Source organism: Engystomops pustulosus, chromosome 10 (genome assembly GCF_040894005.1).
Source record: "Engystomops pustulosus chromosome 10, aEngPut4.maternal, whole genome shotgun sequence".
Lineage (NCBI taxonomy): Eukaryota > Metazoa > Chordata > Amphibia > Anura > Leptodactylidae > Engystomops > Engystomops pustulosus.
The window spans coordinates 76,894,384-76,917,787 of NC_092420.1; the positions used below are offsets into that span (position 1 = coordinate 76,894,384).

Here is a 23,404-nt window from a genome sequence, read left to right on the forward strand (position 1 = left end):
GGGTTTCGCGAATATTTCCGATGTGCGCCGAAATACGCACGCGATAGGATTGTGGCGCATCGGCGTTGGCTTGCACACAACAGAAATCAGGGGGTCCGTGGCTGTCAGACAACCTGACGGATTCGGACAAACCGCGGAAATTAAAAAAAGAATTGTGTCGCAAGACACGCACTCACATACACGGATGCAGGAACACGGGCGCTCGATCTTAGTGAATCGCGGCAGACCCGCGGGATTGCGACAGGACCGGGTAAATGTGCTCCATAATGATCCATCTAGTTCTGTGAGCAGACAGTGTACTTAGATTATCAGGGTACAGGGTTTGTATACAGTTTCATACACTGAACATTGTACTAGTACCTGACACATAGAGAGATGAGACAGATCAGAGATTATGAGATGCATGAGATGCTTATTACACACTGGCAGCACTGCTACATATGTGCTTTCACGCGATGAGATGTCCTGTGCCTGCCTCCCCCTGATAACTTAATTGCCTGTAGCTTGCAGTTTGTGTTGTTTGCTGGGAGGAAGTGAGTGAGCGTGAGTGTGCTCTGCCCTGGACTGCAGGGGGTAGGGCTAGAGTGCAGGGGGGGGGGGGGTGAATAGAATGCAGGGAGCAGATGGACAAAAATCTCAGCTGCACACAGTTGCACAGAAATCCAAGATGGTGTCCCCAACCATAAGTAAAAAGTTACCGGGCTGTGTCTAGGGGCAACTGAAATTTTGTACACCAGGACTGATAGAGACAGGCTGGACTTAGAGAGTGGGGCACATTAACTAAGGTTCCGCACACCACATTTCCGTCGGGTTTCCTGACTATTTCCAGGGGTTTTTGGCTCACATGATCGGATTTTGGCACCGACTTTCATGCGGCACAGATCGGGGGCATGGCTATCGGACAAGCCCACTGATTCGGACTAAGCGCGGGATTTAAAATTCAAATTACGCCACAAGAAATGCAGTTACATACACCGGGGAGAACAAGGTGACCTCTGGCAGACCTCAGCAGCGAAGTGACCCATGCAGGATATTGGAAAATCGCGCTGGACTTCATCCATGTCGGACAATGCACCTCGGGGATCGCAACAGGATCGGGTAAGTAAATGTGCCCCAATGTGTTATTTTGTTATCCTGAGTACAAGGCAAGAAACTTGCCTTCGTGGGAAATAGCCCTTTAATAAATTCCCCCCATTATTTTATCTTGCTCTTATGTTTGGACGACTTTAGAACAATTTTCAGCAAAATTATGGAGCAATTTTGGAGCTGTTTGGTGCATTTTAAGTGACACCTGATTTTCTAGGTATTCTTTAGGACTGTTTAGTGAAGTGCTAAAGTTGTCTGAGCTGTTGTCTTGTCATCACTTCCAGTCCAATGGGAACGTCTTTTATAGAATTATTCCAAATAGCTGAAAACCCATTTAAAGGAAATTTAAATCAAAATGATCCATCCTGATAAACTAGGAACATTTATTCATAGATCCAGGCACAGTGACTGTGCTAATCTTTTTATATGTGTTATCCATGGCCTCCTGCCTTCTAAAATCAACTATTAAAATGGTACTAATGATCCAGAAGGGTTCTGGAAGTTCTTACTGCTGCAGCTTCACAGGCCCTATCCACAGGATAGGGCCTAATTCACTGATCGGTGGGTCTCAATGATAGGACCCCCACAGATCACTAGAACTGGGGTTCAATATACAGTCATGGCCAAAAGTTTTGAGAATGACACAAATATTATATTTCCACATGATCTGTTGCCCTCTGGATTTTATGTGTGTTTGTCAGGTGTTTTTTTCACATACAGAAATACAAGTGCAATCATATTATGAGTAACAAAAGCTTTTATTGACAGTTAGAATGAGTTACTGCAGCAAGTCAATATTTGCAGTGTTGACCCTTCTTCTTCAGGACCTCTGCAATTCTCCCTGGCAGCTCTCAATCAACTTCTGGACCAAATCCTGACTGATAGCCATCCACTCCTGCACAATCAATGCTTGCATTTTGTCACAATTTGTTGGTTTTTGTTTGGCCACCTGTCTCTTGATGATTGACCACAAGTTCTCAATGGGATTAAGATCTGGGGAGTTTCCAGGCCATGGACCCAAAATCTCTGTGTTTTGTTTCCTGAGCCATTTAGTTATCACCTTTGCTTTATGGCAAGGTGCTCCATCATGCCGGAAAATGCATTGTTGATCACCAAACTGCTCTAGGACAATCGGGTGAAGTTGCTCTTGGAGGACATTCTGGTACCATTCTTTATTCATGGATGTGTTTTTAGGCAAGACTGTGAGAGAGCCGATTCCCTTGGCTGAGAAGCCACCCCACACATGAATGGTTGCAGGATGCGTTACAGGTGCCATGAGACAAGACTGGTGGTATCGCTCACCTTGTCTTCTCCGAACAAGCTGTTTTCCACATGTTCCAAACAAAGGGGATTCATCAGGAAAATGACTTTACCCCAGTCCTCAGCAGTCCAGTCCCTGTACCTTTTGAAGAATATCAGTCTGTCTCTGATGTTTTTTCTGGAGAGAAGTGGCTTCTTTACTACCCTACTTGACACCAGGCCTTGCTCCAAGAGTCTCTGCCTCACAGTGCGTGCAGATGCCTCACACCTGCCTGCTGCCATTCCTGAGCAAGCCCTGCACTGCTGGTAGCCCTATCCCGAAGCTGAAACACTTTTAAGAGATGGTCCTGGTGCTTGCTGGTCCTTCTTGGGCGCCCTGGAGCCTTTTTGGAAACAATGGAACCTCTTTCCTTGAATTCCTTGATGATGCGATAGATTGTTGACTGAGGTGCAATCTTTCTAGCTGCGATACTCTTCCCTGTTTGGCCAGTTTTGTGCAGTGCAATGATGACTGCACGTATTTCTTTAGAGATAACCATGGTTAACAGAAGAGAAACAATGATGCCAAGCACCAGCCTCCTTTTAAAGTGTCCAGTGGTGTGATTCTTACTTAATCATGACAGACTGATCTGCAGCCCTGTCCTCATTAACACCCATACCTGTGTTACTGAAGCAATCACTGAAACGATGTTAGCTGCTCCTTTTAAGGCAGGCCTGCAATGAAGTTGAAATGTGTTTTGGGGGAAAAAGTTAATTTTCTAGGGAAAATATTGACTTTGCAGTTAATTGCTGTTAAGCTGATCACTCTAGATAACATTCCGGAGTATATGCAAATTGCCCTTATGAAACCTGATGCAAAAACTTTGTAAAAATTAACATTTGTATCATTCTCAAAACTTTTGGCCATGACTGTAATCACTGTACTCGGCAATCTCCATCAGCTCCATAGATATAAATGGGGCAGCCAGCCATGCACGACCAGCTGCTTCGACCATCTCAGTGGTGCTACTTGGGGTACGACGGGGATACATCAGACTCCATCGGACACCTCTTCTAGTGATCTCTGGTGGTCCAATCACTGAGACCCCACCGATCAGCAAGTTAGGCCTTATCCTGTAGATTGCTTTGTGGGAAAACCCTGTTAAAACAAAGGAGGTCAATCAAAAATCAGTAAGTATGGAACACCAGCAGATTGGATCCTTCAATCAAGTTCCACCACTTCCTATTATAGACCAGGAACCTTGCAAGAACTATAGTGCTGGATTAAAATGGGAAAATCAAGGCAAATTGTTAGATTTTTTTAAAAATAATTTTTTATAAACAGTTTAAAACAAGCTCTTTTAAAGTATATACTTGTGTATAAGCCAAGTTTTTCAGCATAAAAAAAAAATTAACTTACATACCTTCTGGCGCCCTAGGTGCTTGCATAATTTGACATCATCAGCGGCTGCATCATAGCATGCACCGGTTGGCAGACTCTGCCGGCTATTACAGCAGACAGAAGAGGAGCCGTGGGGACCTGAGCATCACGGAGAAGACAGAAGAGGAGCCGCACCAAGCATCGGGGTGCTGCGCCGAACATTGGAGCATTCCAATGGACAGGGAGGGGCTCGGTCAGTTCCAGAAAATCAGTCAGTCGATTCCAGAGACTACTGAGAGCACATGCTCTGATCACGCTCCTGGAGACAGGCATCTGGGTTGGTGTTGGACTCACCCAGCAGCCTGTGCATCTCGTCTTAGGGGTAATTCAGTCAGTATCCAATAACTAGCAGGTGTAGATTCTGGCTGAACAGGCAAGGGTTAATTGGATGTGATTCTTTCTACCAATTGTATTCCACCATGTAAGCTGGAGTGTGATTGGAGAGTAAGCCACCACCTGACCAGGGTAATAAAAACTCCCTGGACAGGGAGGGGCTAGGTCAGTTCCAGAAAGTCAGTCAGTCAGTTCCAGAGACTGCTGAGAGCACATGCTCTGACGACAGGCCTCAGCTCTCACTATAGAGCACACCCTGTCAGAAAGGAGAGAAACAGTGGCTGTGCACCATTAGCACTGACACACAGCAAAAACCCAGGACTCAGAGCTGCAGCATCCAGAGATTGGACACAGCTACATCTCAGCCTGCATACACTACAAAGCTGGTGCATCATTCCTGAGGACCTCTCTCCATAACCACTCCAGTAATCCTGAATCTCCAGTATTCTGGAATCTGTACCAGAATCGTTTAGGCCATTGCCTGCAGTTGTTGCATTAAAGAACTTGCACAAGTTATCTTGCACAACGTTGCCTCCGTCTGATCCCTGGATACGGCTGTATCACCACCACGGGCTCCCCATCCATTACCCAGGGACATATCTTACAGACACTAAGGGGTTGCCCCGGGGAGACCCAGTACATCAGCCTCACCATCTATATTTCTTGCACACACCACCTGCTGGAGACCTGCCAGGCTGTAGGACAGCCCTCCGGTCCCCATGCCAAGCACCGTGACCACAGCACACCCTAGGCCGCAACCGCCAGACACTCTGGTATTCTGGGCCCGACTGCCTCCAGGCCCCAAGAAAAGGCCAGGCCCCAAGTGGGGGATGTTGTATAAGTTTATTTTTTTTAATTGCTGGGCAAACTGGGGGCTGGCTGTATACTAAAGGGAGCTGGCTTGCTACTTAAGGGGGCTAGCTACTTGAGGGTCTGGCTTGCTACTTAAGGGGACTGGCTGGCTACTTAAAGGGGGCTGGCTTGCTTCTAAAGGATGGTGGTTGGCTGTATACTACAGGCGGATGGCTGTATAATAAAGGGGGCTGACTTGCTGTATACTAATGGGGGCTGGCTGTATACTAATGGGGGCTGGCTAGCTGTATACTACTGGGGTCTGGCTGGCTGTATACTACTGGGGGCTTGCTGGCTATATACTGGGCAGGCTGTGACCAATGCACTTTACGTCCTCAGCTTATAGTAGAGTCAATAGGTGGTGGTAAAATTAGGGGCCTCGGCTTATACTCTGGTCGGCTTATACTCGAGTATATATACGGTAATTATACAATTATTATACAATCAATTGTTTTAGACTAAATGTGAGCTATTAGCTATTATTTATGCAAAAAAACATTTTAGATAATGATCAATCTAAAGGAACTCCAAAATCCATATAGTTAACAACCATTTTGTGAAACTCTCAATTAACAGTCAAGTCAGAACATATAGATCAGCAAATCTGCAATGCCATTTCTGATAAATATACCTCATTAGTAAGATTGACGTGTTGATAGTTAAAGCATGCAGGAAGGGTTTGCTGTTCGTTATGATGGGGAAATGGATTGACATTACTTTGCTTTCTTTGTTGTATTGGTAGAATCAGTAGCCAAAAATAGTCATCTAGTATGTATGGCTCCGTGTAGACAGTAATTGTCAAAAGTAAGATGCAAAGGTATAAATAGAAAGCCTGTCAATCAGCTACCTGTCCAATGCTGGCAGTTCCCTCATGTCCCGGGTCGCAGGCGCACCCGTGTGACCCCTGTGCCTCTGCTGCTCGGCTGCAGCGTATCTTACCTGTCCTCGCTCAAGTGGCGGTCCCTGTGCTCCGGCCCATGTGTCCCTGCCTCCTAGGGCACTTGTATGCCGTATTTTTCAAAGATTTAAAGGGCCAGCTCGCTGATGATTGGCGCTGACCGGCCGCCTTTCTTGTTAAATATCCGGCCCCTTCCCGTGTCCCCTTCTGGATCTTTGCTCTTTATGACTAAGAGAAAGCTTCCCTGTGGTGTATCCAGCATTATTGTGATTCCTGTTGTGACCTTCTGCTTTTCTACCGACTCTGATCCCGTGCTGCTTGTCCTGACCTCCTGCCTGTCCCGACTACTTTTCTGCTCTACGACTCTGTACTTTGCTTGGGCCACCACCATGAGCAAAGGCGCGCCTGTAGAGCGACCTGGTGGTATCCCGCCGCAGCAAGACCAATCCGCTTTGCGGTGGGCTCTGGTGAAAACTGGGTACCACTTGTATTCTGCTCCCAGGTGTCGGCTCACGTCATCACTTGCGGTGGTGCAGTGGGTCCACTAGCCCTGATCCTAACACCTCAGTATTGTAGTAGCTGTCTCTGTTCATTGAAGTTCAATAACAGTTGTCCCTGCTGCGAGTGGGGAGAGACTCTATACAACGGACACTACTATCAAAATCCGTCTTCTGCCATAGGTCACCTACTAATGACCTATTTTGTGGATAGGTCAATAATAGATGGGGGGCCAGAAAACCCCTTTAACCCCTTAAGGACGCAGCCTGTTTGCAGGTTAAGGCTCGCAACTTTTTTTTTAAATTTGACCAGTGTCTCTTCCTGTGGTAATAACTTTTCAACGCTTTAAGATATCTCTGTGATTTTGAGATTTTTTTCTCGTGAGACATTGTAGTTTATGTTAGTAGTGTCATTTCGGTGATCCGTTCCTTTTTTGGGGGGTAAAAATTCAAAAATGTAGGAAAAATTTGAAAAAAATGACTATTTTCAAAGTTTCAAATGTTATAATTTTTAGACAAAAAGTGATACCACAAATTTTTTTTGATAGAAACCTTTTGCCATTGGTCTTCTTTTTATATCCATAATTTGTTTTACGTTTCCATTATTTTTATGGATGTGAAAAGGTTTGAAGTTTTAGTAGCAACTTCTCAGATTTTCTTGAAATTTGAAAAATGTGAACTTTTTGGTGATCAATTCAGTTTGGAAGTGCCCTATAAAGACTTATGTACTATATACCCCCACAAGTAACACCATTTTATGAACCTAACATCTCAACCTATTCAAATCAGCATTTAAGAAGTCTGTTAACTAGAGATGAGCGAACATGCTCGTCCGAGCTTGATGCTCGTTCGAGCATTAGCGTACTCGAAACTGCTCGTTGCTCGGACGAATACTTCGCCCGCTCGAGAAAATGGCAGCTCCCGCCGTTTTGCTTTTTGGCGGCCAGAAACAGAGCCAATCACAAGCCAGGAGACTCTGCACTCCACCCAGCATGACGTGGTACCCTTACACGTCGATAGCAGTGGTTGGCTGGCCAGATCAGGTGACCCTGGGATAGACTAGCCGCTGCCCGCGCTGCTCGGATCATTCTGTGTCTGGATGCCGCTAGGGAGAGAGCTGCTGCTGGTCAGGGAAAGCGTTAGGGTGTTCTATTAGCTTACTGTTAGGCAGGAGTGATTCTCCAAGAACCCAACAGCCCTTCTTAGGGCTACAATAACGTTCTACTTTTTTTTTTTATTATTTGCATCTAGTACCATTTTGTGAGGAATTAGCAGGGGGACTTGCTACCGTTGTGTTTAGCTCTTAGTGGCACACATATCCACCTCAAACACCAAAGTGGGAAAATTTAGTAGGGGTTGGATTTCAATTAGGCACAGTCTGCCATTTGTCCTTTTTTATTTTACGTTTATTTTGTTTAATAACTCAGCGTCATCTCATCTGGCATAGTAGTGTGCTTTCATACTTGGCTAGAAAATAGCCATAGGAGAATCCAAACGGCTTACGCCTACAGTAGCGTTATATATTTGATTTCTGGTTGATCTGCTGGTGGGTGTACTTGCTGCAGTGCATCTACTAGCCAATTGTGAGCAATTTGTAGTGAGACTTGCGACCGCTGTGTTTTGCGCTTAGTGACGCACATATCCATTGCAAAGACCGAAGTGGGAAAATTTAGTAGGGGTTGGATTTCAATTAGGCACAGTCTGCCATTTGTCCTTTTTTATTTTACGTTTATTTTGTTTAATAACTCAGCGTCATCTCATCTGGCATAGTAGTGTGCTTTCATACTTGGCTAGAAAATAGCCATAGGAGAATCCAAACGGCTTACGCCTACAGTAGCGTTATATATTTGATTTCTGGTTGATCTGCTGGTGGCTGTACTTGCTGCAGTGCATCTACTAGCCAATTGTCAGCAATTTGTAGTGAGACTTGCGACCGCTGTGTTTTGCGCTTAGTGACGCACATATCCATTGCAAAGACCGAAGTGGGAAAATTTAGTAGGGGTTGGATTTCAATTAGGCACAGTCTGCCATTTGTCCTTTTTTATTTTACGTTTATTTTGTTTAATAACTCAGCGTCATCTCATCTGGCATAGTAGTGTGCTTTCATACTTGGCTAGAAAATAGCCATAGGAGAATCCAAACGGCTTACGCCTACAGTAGCGTTATATATTTGATTTGTGGTTGATCTGCTGGTGGCTGTACTTGCTGCAGTGCATCTACTAGCCAATTGTGAGCAATTTGTAGTGAGACTTGCGACCGCTGTGTTTTGCGCTTAGTGACGCACATATCCATTGCAAAGACCGAAGTGGGAAAATTTAGTAGGGGTTGGATTTCAATTAGGCACAGTCTGCCATTTGTCCTTTTTTATTTTACGTTTATTTTGTTTAATAACTCAGCGTCATCTCATCTGGCATAGTAGTGTGCTTTCATACTTGGCTAGAAAATAGCCATAGGAGAATCCAAACGGCTTACGCCTACAGTAGCGTTATATATTTGATTTGTGGTTGATCTGCTGGTGGCTGTACTTGCTGCAGTGCATCTACTAGCCAATTGTGAGCAATTTGTAGTGAGACTTGCGACCGCTGTGTTTTGCGCTTAGTGACGCACATATCCATTGCAAAGACCGAAGTGGGAAAATTTAGTAGGGGTTGGATTTCAATTAGGCACAGTCTGCCATTTGTCCTTTTTTATTTTACGTTTATTTTGTTTAATAACTCAGCGTCATCTCATCTGGCATAGTAGTGTGCTTTCATACTTGGCTAGAAAATAGCCATAGGAGAATCCAAACGGCTTACGCCTACAGTAGCGTTATATATTTGATTTCTGGTTGATCTGCTGGTGGCTGTACTTGCTGCAGTGCATCTACTAGCCAATTGTCAGCAATTTGTAGTGAGACTTGCGACCGCTGTGTTTTTTGCGCTTAGTGACGCACATATCCATTGCAAAGACCGAAGTGGGAAAATTTAGTAGGGGTTGGATTTCAATTAGGCACAGTCTGCCGTTTGTCCTTTTTTATTTTACGTTTATTTTGTTTAATAACTCGGTGTCATCTCATCTGGCATAGTAGTGTGCTTTCATACTTGGCTAGAAAATAGCCATAGCAATAGGATAGCATTGTTTGGTTTTAAAAACTCAAAAACACAAAAAAAAAAAAAAAAACACAAAAAAAAGTTAAAAAAAAATTAAAGCTATAACTCTCATTTTAAAAATGTTTAACCCGAGGGCTAGGGGTAGAGGACGAGGGCGGGGACGTGGGCGTCCAACTACTGCAGGGGTCAGAGGCCGTGGTCCTGGCCGGGGTGAGACACCACCTGCTTATGAGGGAGCAGGGGAACGCCGCAGAGCTACACTCCCTAGGTTCATGTCTGAAGTTACTGGGACTCGTGGTAGAGCACTGTTGAGGCCAGAACAGTGCGAACAGGTGATGTCGTGGATTGCTGACAATGCTTCGAGCAATTTGTCCACCAGTCAGTCTTCCACGCAGTCCACCCATGTCACCGAAATCGCCACTCCTCCAGCTCCTGCACCTCAGCCTCCTCCCCCCCAGTCTGCCCCCTCCCAGGAAAATTTGGCATTTGAACCGGCATACTCTGAGGAACTGTTTTCTGGACCCTTCCCACAGTCACAAACCACTTGTCCGGTTGCTGCTGAGCAATTTTCCGATGCCCAGGTTTTCCACCAGTCACAGTCTGTGGGTGATGATGACCTTCTTGACGTAGTGGAAGTGTGTAAAGAGGTGTCCGACGATGAGGAGACACGGTTGTCAGACAGTGGGGAAGTTGTTGTCAGGGCAGGAAGTCCGAGGGGGGAGCAGACTGAGGGATCGGAGGATGATGAGGTGACAGACCCAAGCTGGGTTGAGAGGCCGGGTGAACACAGTGCTTCTGAGACGGAGGAGAGTCCTCGACCAGAACAGGTTGGAAGAGGCAGTGGTGGGGCCAGACGGAGAGGCAGGGCCAGAGCTGGTGCATCAGCGCCAAATGTGTCAACTAGTGAAGCTCCCGTGGCGAGGGCTCTTGCGGCGAGGGCTAGATCTTCAGAAGTCTGGAGGTTCTTTAAGGAAACACCGGATGACCGACGGACTGTGGTGTGCAACATTTGCCAAACCAGGCTCAGCAGGGGTTCCACCACTACTAGCTTAACTACCACCAGTATGCGCAGGCATATGAATGCTAAACACCCCACTCAGTGGCAACAAGCCCGTTCACCTCCGGCCGTGCACACCACTGCTCCTTCCCCTGTGTCAGCTGATAGTCAGCCCCCTGCCCAGGACCCTGCCACAAAAACCCCATCGTCGCCTCCACGATCCTCCACAGCATCCACCAGCGTTCAGCTCTCCATACCTCAGACGCTGGAGCGGAAACGCAAATATAGTGCAACCCACCCGCACGCCCAAGCCCTTAATGTGCACATCTCCAGATTGCTTAGCCTGGAGATGCTGCCCTATAGGCTAGTAGAGACCGAGGCCTTTCGCAACCTCATGGCGGCGGCCGCCCCTCGGTATTCGGTCCCCAGCCGCCACTACTTTTCCCGATGTGCCGTCCCAGCCCTGCACCAGCACGTGTCAGACAACATCACCCGTGCCCTGACCAACGCCGTTTCTGACAAGGTCCACCTGACCACGGACACGTGGACGAGTGCTGCCGGGCAGGGCCACTATATATCGCTGACGGCACATTGGGTTAACTTGGTGGAGGCTGGGACCGAGTCTGACCCTGGGGCTGGTCATATACTGCCGACGCCGAGGATTGCGGGGCCTACCTCGGTCCAGGTGTTTTAGGCCTACTATGCCTCCTCCTCCTCCCACCCCTCCTCCACCTCCTCCTCCGAACTACCATCCGTGGGCACGGCGCCATCAGTCGGTAGCTCTAGGCACAGCAGCAGTGCCGTTGCTAAGCGACAGCAGGCGGTGCTCAAACTGCTGAGCCTAGGCGATAAAAGGCACACCGCCCAAGAGCTATTACAGGGCATCACGGCGCAGACTGATCTGTGGCTGGCACCGCTGAACCTGAAGCCAGGCATGGTTGTGTGTGACAACGGCCGTAACCTGGTGGCGGCTCTGCAACTCGGCAGACTGACACATGTGCCATGCCTGGCCCATGTGTTAAATCTGATAGTTCAGCGTTTCCTCAAGACATACCCCAATCTGTCAGATTTGCTCACGAAGGTGCGCCGCATCTGTGCGCATTTCAGGAAGTCCAGCACAGATGCTGCCACTCTCAGGGCAGCGCAGCGCCGCCTCCAACTGCCCGCTCACCGACTGTTGTGCGACGTGCCCACGAGGTGGAATTCAACACTGACCATGTTATCCAGAGTTTACCAGCAGCGCCGAGCCATTGTAGACTGCCAGATGTCAACTTCCACCAGAACTGGTAGTCAGGTCAGTCAGCTTCCTCAAGTCTACAATGAGGAGTGGACGTGGATGTCTGATATCTGTCAGGTGCTGAGTAACTTTGAGGAGTCAACACAGATGGTCAGTGGCGATGCCGCCATCATCAGCCTCACCATCCCGCTGCTTGGCCTGTTGAAAAACTCTCTGATCAGCATGAAGTCGGAAGCTTTGCGCTCGTCACAAGAGACGGGGGAAGAAGATTCCCTTGTTGATAGCCAAAGCACCCTTAGGTCTGTTTCTCAGCGCATATCGGAGGAGGTGGAGGTGGAGGAGGATGAGGAGGAAGAGGAGGAGAATGTTGGCGAGACACAAGAGGGGACCATTGTTGAGTCCTTTACTGTTCAGCGTGTATGGGCAGAAGAAGAGGAGTTGGAGGAGTTGGAGGAGGAGGAAATGGACAGTCAGGCCAGTGAGGGGAGTGAATTCTTACGCGTTGGTACTCTGGCGCATATGGCAGATTTCATGCTAGGCTGCCTATCTTGTGACCCTCGCGTTCAAAGAATTTATTCCAGCACCGATTACTGGGTGTTCACTCTCCTGGACCCACGGTACAAGCAAAATCTTTCCACTCTCATCCCTGCAGAGGAAAGGAGTGTGAGAATGCATGAATACCAGCAGGCCCTGGTGCACAAGCTGAAACAGTATTTCCCTTCTGACAGCGCTAGCGGCAGAGTGCGTAGTTCTGCGGGACAAGTAGCGAGGGAGAGTAGGCGAGCAGGCAGCTTGTCCAGCACTGGCAAGGGTACGCTTTACAAGGCTTTTGCCAGCTTTATGTCACCCCAGCAAGACACTGTCACCTGTCCCCAGTCTCGGCAGAGTAGGGCTGATCTTTACAGAAAGATGGTGAGGGAGTACGTAGCTGACCATACCATCGTCCTAAATGATCACACAGCTCCCTACAACTACTGGGTTTCAAAGCTGGACATGTGGCACGAACTGGCGCTGTACGCCTTGGAGGTTCTTGCCTGCCCTGCCGCTAGCGTCTTGTCCGAGCGGGTTTTCAGTGCAGCTGGTGGCATCATCACCGATAAGCGTACACGCCTGTCGACTGACAGCGCTGACAGGCTGACGCTTATTAAGATGAATAAAGCCTGGATTTCTCATAATTTCCAATCTCCACCAGGTGAAGGAAGCTCAACCTGAATAATTGATCCACTCCTCCTCCTCATTTTCCTCCTTCTCCTCCTCTTTGTACAGTAAAGCAGAGGAAACTGGCTATTTTTTGACAGGGCCCACTGGCTCTTGCTATAGTACTTTATGCATTTAATTTTTCTGGAGGGCCACCGACCCGGTCCTCTGTTTTAAACAATTTTTGGGAGTGCCACATACAGGCACTCAATCTATTCAATTTTTCTGGAGGGCCACCGATCCGTTCCTCTGTTTTAAACAATTTTTGGGAGTGCCACATACAGGCACTCAATCTATTCTATTTTTCTGGAGGGCCACCTACCTGCTCCTCTGGTTTGAAAACTTTTTGGGACTGCCACATACAGGCACTCAATCGATTCCATTTTTCTGGAGGGCCACCTACCTGCTCCTCTGGTTTGAAAACTTTTTGGGACTGCCACATACAGGCACTCAATCTATTCAATTTTTCTGGAGGGCCACCTACCTGCTCCTCTGGTTTGAAAACTTTTTGGGACTGCCACATACAGGCACTCAATCTATTCAATTTTTCTGGAGGGCCACCTACCTGCTCCTCTGGTTTGAAAACTTTTTGGGACTGCCACATACAGGCACTCAATCTATTCAATTTTTCTGGAGGGCCACCTACCTGCTCCTCTGGTTTGAAAACTTTTTGGGACTGCCACATACAGGCACTCAATCTATTCAATTTTTCTGGAGGGCCACCTACCTGCTCCTCTGGTTTGAAAACTTTTTGGGACTGCCACATACAGGCACTCAATCTATTCAATTTTTCTGGAGGGCCACCTACCTGCTCCTCTGGTTTGAAAACTTTTTGGGACTGCCACATACAGGCACTCAATCTATTCAATTTTTCTGGAGGGCCACCTACCCGCTCCTCTGGTTTGAAAACTTTTTGGGACTGCCACATACAGGCACTCAATCTATTCTATTTTTCTGGAGGGCCACCTACCTGCTCCTCTGGTTTGAAAAATTTTTGGGACTGCCACATACAGGCACTATCCAAATTAAATTGTCTCCATAGCAGCCTCCACACGTTGTCTCCATTGCTACCTCCAAAAGTCGTCCATATAGCTGCCTCCATACATCGTCCCTTTATCAAACGAGGTGTGTCAGGCAGAAATTTGGGTTGTTTTCATGGATTCCACATCAAAGTTGTTAACTTTGTCGCCACCCAGCTGTGTTATCCACAAAATATACTAATAAACTTTTATCATTTACCAATATTATTTCAGCGCTTCTTGCGCATCTGTTTACATTCCCCTCACCCGCCATATCCTAAACTTATAAGAACGCTACTACACTTGATCTTATACAAAAGGTTCTTAGAAGTGCTGTTTGGGGAGTAGCCTAGAGACAGGGGCTTGGATTGGCGAAAGCTCGCCTGGCAGCGGAGCGCCAACTCCATGCCAAGATCCAACTAACATAGTTTTAACTGCAGAACCTTTAATCTACTACTAGTTCACTGCCTCCATACATGGTCCCCTTATCAAACGAGCTGTGTCAGGCAGAATTTTGGGTTGTTTTCATGGCTTCCATGTTAACTTTGTCGCCACCCTGCTGTGTAATCCACAAAATATACTGGCAAACTTTTATCATGTACCGATATTATTTGAGCGCTTCTTGCTCACCTCCTTTGGTTCCTCTCTGCCACCCATTGGTTTGAAGCCTGAGTCCATTTAGGGTATGTCGCCATGCCACTCTCTAGCCTGCTGCCGCTGCCTCTGCATGCCGTCCCCTATAGTGTCAGGGTCAATTATTGCATGTTTTAGATGCTATCTAGCTTCATTCTGTCACTCTGTCATGGCCATGCTGTTGCCCATAATTTTGGCATAATGGTGCGATTAAGCAGCCTCAGAGGCATCCATGCATGCTGCCCCTGCTGTTTCCTGTCCATTTCCGTGGTGTTTCCATCCTTTTCTGAGGTTCCCAGGTGTTTGGCCAAGCTTCCCTGTGCAGAGCCTTGGTCCCCTTGAAAAATGCTCGAGTCTCCCATTGACTTCAATGGGGTTCGTTATTCGAGACGAGCACTCGAGCATCGGGAAAAGTTCGTCTCGAATAACGAGTAACCGAGCATTTTAGTGCTCGCTCATCTCTACTGTTAACCCTTTAATTATTTTTCCGGAAGCATATGAAAATGGAGTGGAAATTTTGAAATTTCAATTTTTGATTTCAATCTTTCCAATTTAGCCCTAAAACGGATACATTCAGAAGGAATTTGAGGTAAATATATATTCCTAATTTCTTGCCCTGCTTCTTCCAAGTACGGCAATACCAGACATGTGGATGTCAGCTGCTGGTTCCCCGCACAGCGATGTCCAGAACAGAGTTAGCGATACTGGGAATTTGGAAGGCCAATTTGGCTGCAAATATTTTGTGGTGCCACAGTGTAATTGAAGAGCCCCTGAAGTAAAAGTACAATAGAAAACCCCACAAAATGTCACCATTTCGGAAACTAGACCCCTCAAAGAATTTATCAGTGGTTGTGGTGAGCATTTTAACCCCCGACAAGCTGGACAAAATTGAATGCAAATTAAATGGTGCAGAGTTTTAGTGCCACATATACTGTGCCCAACCCATGCCACTTTAGACAAACACCCCAAAAATCATTCTGCGGGTTGTCCCGAGTACAGCAATACCACACATGTGCCAATAATTTACAGACTGGGCACACAGAAGGGATGAGAACGGAAGGAGTGAAATTTTGATTTTCCAGCTCCGTTTTCACATGTTTGGATTTGGAGTGCCATGTCATGTTGGCAGGGCCCGTGAGGTGCCAGTGCAATAGAAACCCCCAATAAATGATACTATTACGGAAACTAGACCCCTCAAAGAATTTATCGGTGGTTGTGGTGAGCATTTTAACCCCCGACACGCTGGTCAAAATTAAATGCAAAGTAAATGGTGCAGAGTAAAAATTGCGTTTTTATCTCAAAAATGTCATTTTAGTGCCTCATATACTGTGCCCAACCCATGCCACTTTAGACAAACACCCCAAAAATCATTCTGCGGGTTGTCCTGAGTACAGCAATACCACACATGTGCCAATAATTTACAGACTGGGCACACAGAAGGGATGAGAACGGAAGGAGTGAAATTTTGATTTTCCAGCTCCGTTTTCACATGTTTGGATTTGGAGTGCCATGTCATGTTGGCAGGGCCCGTGAGGTGCCAGTGCAATAGAAACCCCCAATAAATGATACCATTACGGAAACTAGACCCCTCAAAGAATTTATCGGTGGTTGTGGTGAGCATTTTAACCCCCGACACGCTGGTCAAAATTAAATGCAAAGTAAATGGTGCAGAGTAAAAATTGCGTTTTTATATCAAAAATGTCATTTTAGTGCCTCATATACTGTGCCCAACCCATGCCACTTTAGACAAACACCCCAAAAATCATTCTGCGGGTTGTCCTGAGTACAGCAATACCACACATGTGCCAATAATTTACAGACTGGGCACACAGAAGGGATGAGAACGGAAGGAATGAAATTTTGATTTTCCAGCTCCGTTTTCACATGTTTGGATTTGGAGTGCCATGTCATGTTGGCAGGGCCCGTGAGGTGCCAGTGCAATAGAAACCCCCAATAAATGATACCATTACGGAAACTAGACCCCTCAAAGAATTTATCGGTGGTTGTGGTGAGCATTTTAACCCCCGACACGCTGGTCAAAATTAAATGCAAAGTAAATGGTGCAGAGTAAAAATTGCGTTTTTATCTCAAAAATGTCATTTTAGTGCGTCATATATTGTGCCCAACCCATGCCACTTTAGACAAACACCCCAAAAATCATTCTGTGGGTTGTCCTGAGTACAGCAATACCACACATGTGCCAATAATTTACAGACTGGGCACACGGCAGGGGTCAGGAATAAAGAAGCACAATTTAGGTTTTCAAGCTTCGTTTTCACTAGATTGGTAATGGGGGGTACCCCCGAGGTACCAGTGCAATAGAAACCCCCAAGTAGTGAACCTATTTTGGAAAGGGCACCCCTCAAAGAATGTATGTAGGCTTGTATGAGCATTTTAACCCCCAACACGCTGGCCAAAATTGAGTGCAAAGTAAATGGTGCAGAGTAAAAATTGTGTTTTTATCTCAAAAATGTCATTTTAGTGCCTCATGTACTGTGCCCAACCCATGCCACTTTAGACAAACACCCCAAAAATCATTCTGCGGGTTGTCCCGAGTACGGCAATACCACACATGTGCCAATAATTTACAGGCTGGGCACACGGCAGGGGTCAGGAATAAAGAAGCACAATTTAGGTTTTCAAGCTTCGTTTTCACTAGATTGGTAATGGGGGGTACCCCCGAGGTACCAGTACAATAGAAACCCCCAAGTAGTGAACCCATTTTGGAAAGGGCACCCCTCAAAGAATGTATGTAGGCTTGTATGAGCATTTTAACCCCCAACACGCTGGCCAAAATTGAGTGCAAAGTAAATGGTGCAGAGTAAAAATTGTGTTTTTATCTCAAAAATGTCATTTTAGTGCCTCATGTACTGTGCCCAACCCATGCCACTTTAGACAAACACCCCAAAAATCATTCTGCGGGTTGTCCCGAGTACGGCAATACCACACATGTGCCAATAATTTACAGGCTGGGCACACGGCAGGGGTCAGGAAGAAAGAAGCACAATTTAGGTTTTCAAGCTTCGTTTTCACTAGATTGGTAATGGGGGGTACCCCCGAGGTACCAGTACAATAGAAACCCCCAAGTAGTGAACCCATTTTGGAAAGGGCACCCCTCAAAGAATGTATGTAGGCTTGTATGAGCATTTTAACCCCTAAGGTGCTGGCTCAAATGTAATACAAAGTGAGTAGTGCAGAGAAACAATTGTATTGCAATTTATCAAATATGCCATTGAAGTGACAAAAGTATTTTGCCCAACTCATGCCACTGGGGAAAAACACATCAAAGATCATTCTGCGGGTTGTCCCAATTAGGGCAATACCCCATAGGAGGCAATAATCTGTAGGATGGAGACACGGCAGGGCTCAAAAGGGAATAACTTGTTGGAGCACAGACATTGTACATTTTTTTTTTCTTTTTGGCATCATGAAAGATTTGTAGATGCCAATAGGGGCCAGTACAGTAGAAACCCCTAAGAACTGACCCTATTTTGGAAACTACACCCCTCCATGAATTAATCTAGGGGTATAGTTAGCATTTTAACCCCACAGGTGGACCCCTGAAAAAGTGCTTAATGGATAGTGCATAGTAAAAAATATCCATTATGTCATTTTTTGCCCAGCTGCTGCCATGGGAGACAAACACCCTAAAAATCATGATGCATGTTTTCCCGGGTAAAGCATACGGGGCAGTAATCTACAGGCTGGGCACATGGCAGGGCTTAGAAGGGAAGGTGCGGCATGCGGCATGATGTATAAGCTGTGCGTCAAGGTAACAACAGGGTACTCTAAAAATCCAGGGATGTATGATAAATTCGGAAGCAATCTTTCATACATAACCCTGGTTTTTCTGGGCATGTCTCACAGTGATGAATGGTGTCCTTCCTAATGCCATTTTTGGAGCACACCCTGCACCTCTTTTGTGACCTTCCCTTGCTGGCTGTTTGGGGAACTACTCCTGGAAAGTGCTGCCCTGGTACAATACGTGATGGGGCTTCACTTCCAGATGTGCTAGCACTCCCCCCTTCCTGGTCTCCAAAAAGAAAGTACTTTATTACCTCCTCTTGAAATTCCAGGAAAGTTCCCCTCTGGCCGGCATATCGATGCAGCACATAAGCATTATACAATGCCATCTGCATGATGTGCACGGCCAGCTTCTTGTACCAAACCCTTGACTTCCGCATGGCATTGTACGGCTGAAGCACCTGGTCAGACAAGTCCACCCCTCCCATGTATTTGTTATAATCTAAAATACAGTCTGGCTTGGGGGTTTCTGTACTGGCACCTCGTACTGGGACAGGGGTGGTGCTGTGCTCATGTATTGTGGTTAATACAAGGACCTCTCTCTTGTCCTTGTACTTAACACACAATACAGAGTCGCTGCATAGTGCCCTGCTTTCGTGCCTTTTAAGTTTTTGCCCAAGCAGCGACTTAGGGAGACCTTTCTGATTTCTGCGAACAGTGCCGCATGCCGCAGTATTTCTGGAAGTGAGGCACTTGAACAGGGTGGTGCTGGTGTAGAAATTGTCCAGGTAGAGGTGGTAGCCCTGGTCCAGCAGTGGGTGCACTAAATCCCACACTATCTTCCCTGTAACACCCAGGAAGGGGGGGCATTCTGGGGGCACTATAGTGGAGTCCTTCCCTTCATATACCCTGAACTTGTATGTGTACCCTGATGAACTTTCGCACAGCTTATACATCTTCACACCATACCTTGCCCTCTTATTGGGCAGGTACTGGCGGAAGTGAAGTCTCCCTTTGAATTGTACCAGGGACTCGTCTATGCTCACATGTTTGGCGGGGGTATATGCCTGGGCAAACTTGGCACTAAAATGATCTAATATGGGCCTGACCTTAAATAACCGATCATAACTGGGGTCACCTCTGGGTGGGCACTGTGTGTTGTCAGTGTAGTGCAAAAACTTATGGATGGCTTCAAAGCGCATCCTGCTCATTGCCATGCGGAACATGGGGGTGTGGTACAGTATGTCTGTGCTCCAGTAGTCCCTGATTGAAGGCTTCTTTACTATTCCCATAAGGAGTATTATGCCCCAATACTTGGGCATCTCTGCTGCAGTGACAGGGGTCCACCTGTAGGGTTGTGCATAAAAGGATGTGTGGTTTTGGGCAATATGTTGTGCAGCGTAGAGATTTGTCTGAAATATAATAATATTCAGCAGCTCCTCATCAAAAAAAAACTTAAAAAAGTCCACAGCTCTGAGCCCTGTCGTGTCAAAGTTAATTCCAGGATGGCCCAAAAAGTCAGGGACCTGAGGGGTATAATTATCTGGGGCTACCCATGTGGGGTCAGTGGAAGCCCCAGACGCTTCTCCTGCAGAAGTCCCAGAAACTTCTCCTGCAGAAGTCCCAGGCACTTCTCCTGCAGAAGTCCCAGGCACTTCTCCTGCAGAAGTCCCTGGAACCCTACGGCGCCTTCTTGGGGGTCCTTCCAGGTCACTGGAAGATGAGCAGGAGGATGATGATAAGTAAAAGCGACCATCATCCCCACTAGCTGACTCGGTGTCAGAGGCAAGCATGTTATATGCCTCCAACACGGTGTATGTCTTCTGAGACATTGCACACAAAAAAAATATAGAACTAGAAAAATTAGATAATGTGCACCAAACTACACGGATAAACCGTCTAGCAGGCACACAAAAAAAAAATATAATGCACACCAAACTACACGGACAAGCCGCACAGATGGCACACACAAAAAATAATGTGCACTACACTACACGGACAAGCCGCACAGATAGCACACAAAAAAAAAAAATAATGCGCACCAAACTACACGGACAAGCCGCACAGATGGCACACACAAAAAATAATGCGCACTAAGCTACACGGACAAGCCGCACAGATAGCACACAAAAAAATAATGCGCACTAAACTACACGGACAAGCCGCACAGATAGCACACAAAAAAAATAATGTGCACTAAACTACACGGACAAGCCGCACAGATAGCACACAAAAAATAATGTGCACTAAACTACACGGACAAGCCGCACAGATAGCACACAAAAAAAAAAGATAATGCACACCAAACCACACGGACAAGCCGCACAGATGGCACACAAAAAATAATGTGCACTAAACTACACGGACAAGCCGCACAGATAGCACAGAAAAAATAATGCGCACTAAACTACACGGACAAGCCGCACAGATAGCACACAAAAAAAAATAATGCACACCAAACTACACGGACAAGCCGCACAGATGGCACACACAAAAAATAATGCACACCAAACTACACGGACAAGCCGCATAGATGGCACACACAAAAAATAATGTGAACTAAACTACACGGACAAGCCGCACAGATAGCACACAAAAAAAAAAGATAATGCACACCAAACTACACGGACAAGCCGCACAGATGGCACACACAAAAAATAATGCGCACTAAGCTACACGGACAAGCCGCACAGATAACACACAAAAAAAATAATGCGCACTAAACTACACGGACAAGCCGCACAGATAGCACACAAAAAAAATAATGTGCACTAAACTACACGGACAAGCCGCACAGATAGCACACAAAAAATAATGTGCACTAAACTACACGGACAAGCCGCACAGATAGCACACAAAAAAAAAAGATAATGCACACCAAACCACACGGACAAGCCGCACAGATGGCACACAAAAAATAATGTGCACTAAACTACACGGACAAGCCGCACAGATAGCACAGAAAAAATAATGCGCACTAAACTACACGGACAAGCCGCACAGATAGCACACAAAAAAAATAATGTGCACTAAACTACACGGACAAGCCGCACAGATAGCACACAAAAAAAATAATGTGCACTAAACTACACGGACAAGCCGCACAGATAGCACACAAAAAAAAAAGATAATGCACACCAAACCACACGGACCAGCCGTACAGATGGCACACAAAAAATAATGCGCACTAAACTACACGGACAAGCCGCACAGATAGCGCACAAAAAAAATAATGTGCACTAAACTACACGGACAAGCCGCACAGATAGCACACACAAAAAAAAAGGTAATGCACACCAAACTACACGGACAAGCCGCACAGATGGCACACACAAAAAATAATGCGCACTAAACTACACTGACAAGCCGCACAGATAGCACACAAAAAAAAAGATAATGCACACCAAACCACACGGACCAGCCGCACAGATGGCACACACAAAAAATAGCTACGGGTACACCTACGGCGCTAAAAAAACCTATGTGCACCGCGCAAAAAGGCGCTACAAATGCACCTAGCTTGCCCTAAGACAAACTAACTACCGCTAAGACTGATAAAGATTCTGTGCAGCGCTATTCACACGGCGCACTGAAAAGTGCGTCCAGTGCAGAACAACGCTAACACAGCGCACTGAAAAGTGCGTTTGGGTTCAGAAGGGACAGACAGGGAAAAACGGAAGACACGTGGGATCACACAAGGCGATCACACAGGGAACACACAGGACACAGGAAAAAACAGATAGGGATGGGAATTTGTAGGGAACAATAGGGATCAGATAAGGATCAGAACACTATTTATAGTGTAAAAGTGTATTTTGGTGCACACAGTAACGCTCTCTCCTCTCTCCAGCGATACCAAACCAAAATGGTGCCGCTGGAGGAAGAGGAAAGGGCTAAAACCACCTTTTTTAGCCTAAAATCGCCATAATTGGCCAGTCAGATTTGACTGGCCAATCACGGCGATCGGCGGGCGGGACCGATTTGATTGGTCGGGTGACAGAGACAGGAACTCCTCCTGCCTCTGTCACCCAAATCTCATCCCGATGTCACCACGTCTCGCGACGTGGTGACACTTCTAAAATAGTATGCGCTCGCGCAGTAGCTGTACTGCGCTGAGCGCTAATCGTCGGAACAGAACCTCTTTAAGAACATATATTCCTCTTCTTGAGCCATTACCAACCTTGTAATTTAATGCTTCTGCCTTGGCTATGACTTTTTCACCACAGGCATGTTGTGTCACTAACTTTTCCCCCGGGATATACATAATTTTGCAGCTTCTTGTTGGGATTTAAAGGGGTATTCCGGAAATATGAACGTCTGATACAAAAACCCATAAATGTAACAAAACTTAATGTCATTAGTCACAAAATGGAGCTTAAATAGTTTGATTTTATGATTCACAAAATGTTATGGCCTCTCTAAAGTGATCACCAAGATGGCCGCCACTGGAAACTACAAGTCCCAAGATTCTTTAGTTCTCAGTAGCAGCTCCTCCCTCTTATGCTTTGCTCCCAGTGATGATCTAACAGGTTTTCTTCCTTGGTTACCATAGTAATGATGTGTAACTCCCATCACCAAAACAGTGGCCACACTGGATGCACTGCAACCAACCAACTACAGCCAAACGTAGTGGTGATCACATGACCTGCCCAGGCCGGTGCAGGACATGTGATGTGGACATGTGAGCAGTGGTCATCTTCTGTCCTGTGTATGCTCTGCAACGGACCGCGCGGAGTAAATTAACGGACTGATTAAAGGGCCAGTAGCATTTTAATTCTTCAATACAGTCTATGTAATCAGCATTTTTCTGCTAAGGGGAGCAAAAATTTTAATAACAACTAATTACATATTAGCTTATATTTTAAGGACCCATTTGTATATGAATTATGCGGATTCCTAGAATACCCCTTTAAAGGCGTTCTAGAGGATTTTTTTGTTTTAACATAAAGATGGCTGACTTTCTACTCCTTTGAGCTTTGTTGCCTTGATTCTTACAGTGCTGTAAATACCCTACAGTCTAGAGATGAGAATCTCCAAACAATACCAGCAAGAAACAGGCAACAAAATTGATCATTGTTTGTGACTTCCCTTAGATAATATATTATTGCAATGGCATAAAATAGTAAAAGTAAGTACCTAAAG

General features: G+C 46.2%; 1 protein-coding gene across 3 annotated transcripts in view; it reads left to right on the forward strand.

Annotated features, from left to right (window-relative positions):
• Positions 1 to 23,404, forward strand: part of LOC140104283 (histo-blood group ABO system transferase 2-like) — a 49,980-nt gene that overhangs the window by 14,313 nt on the left and 12,263 nt on the right. The window lies entirely within an intron of this gene.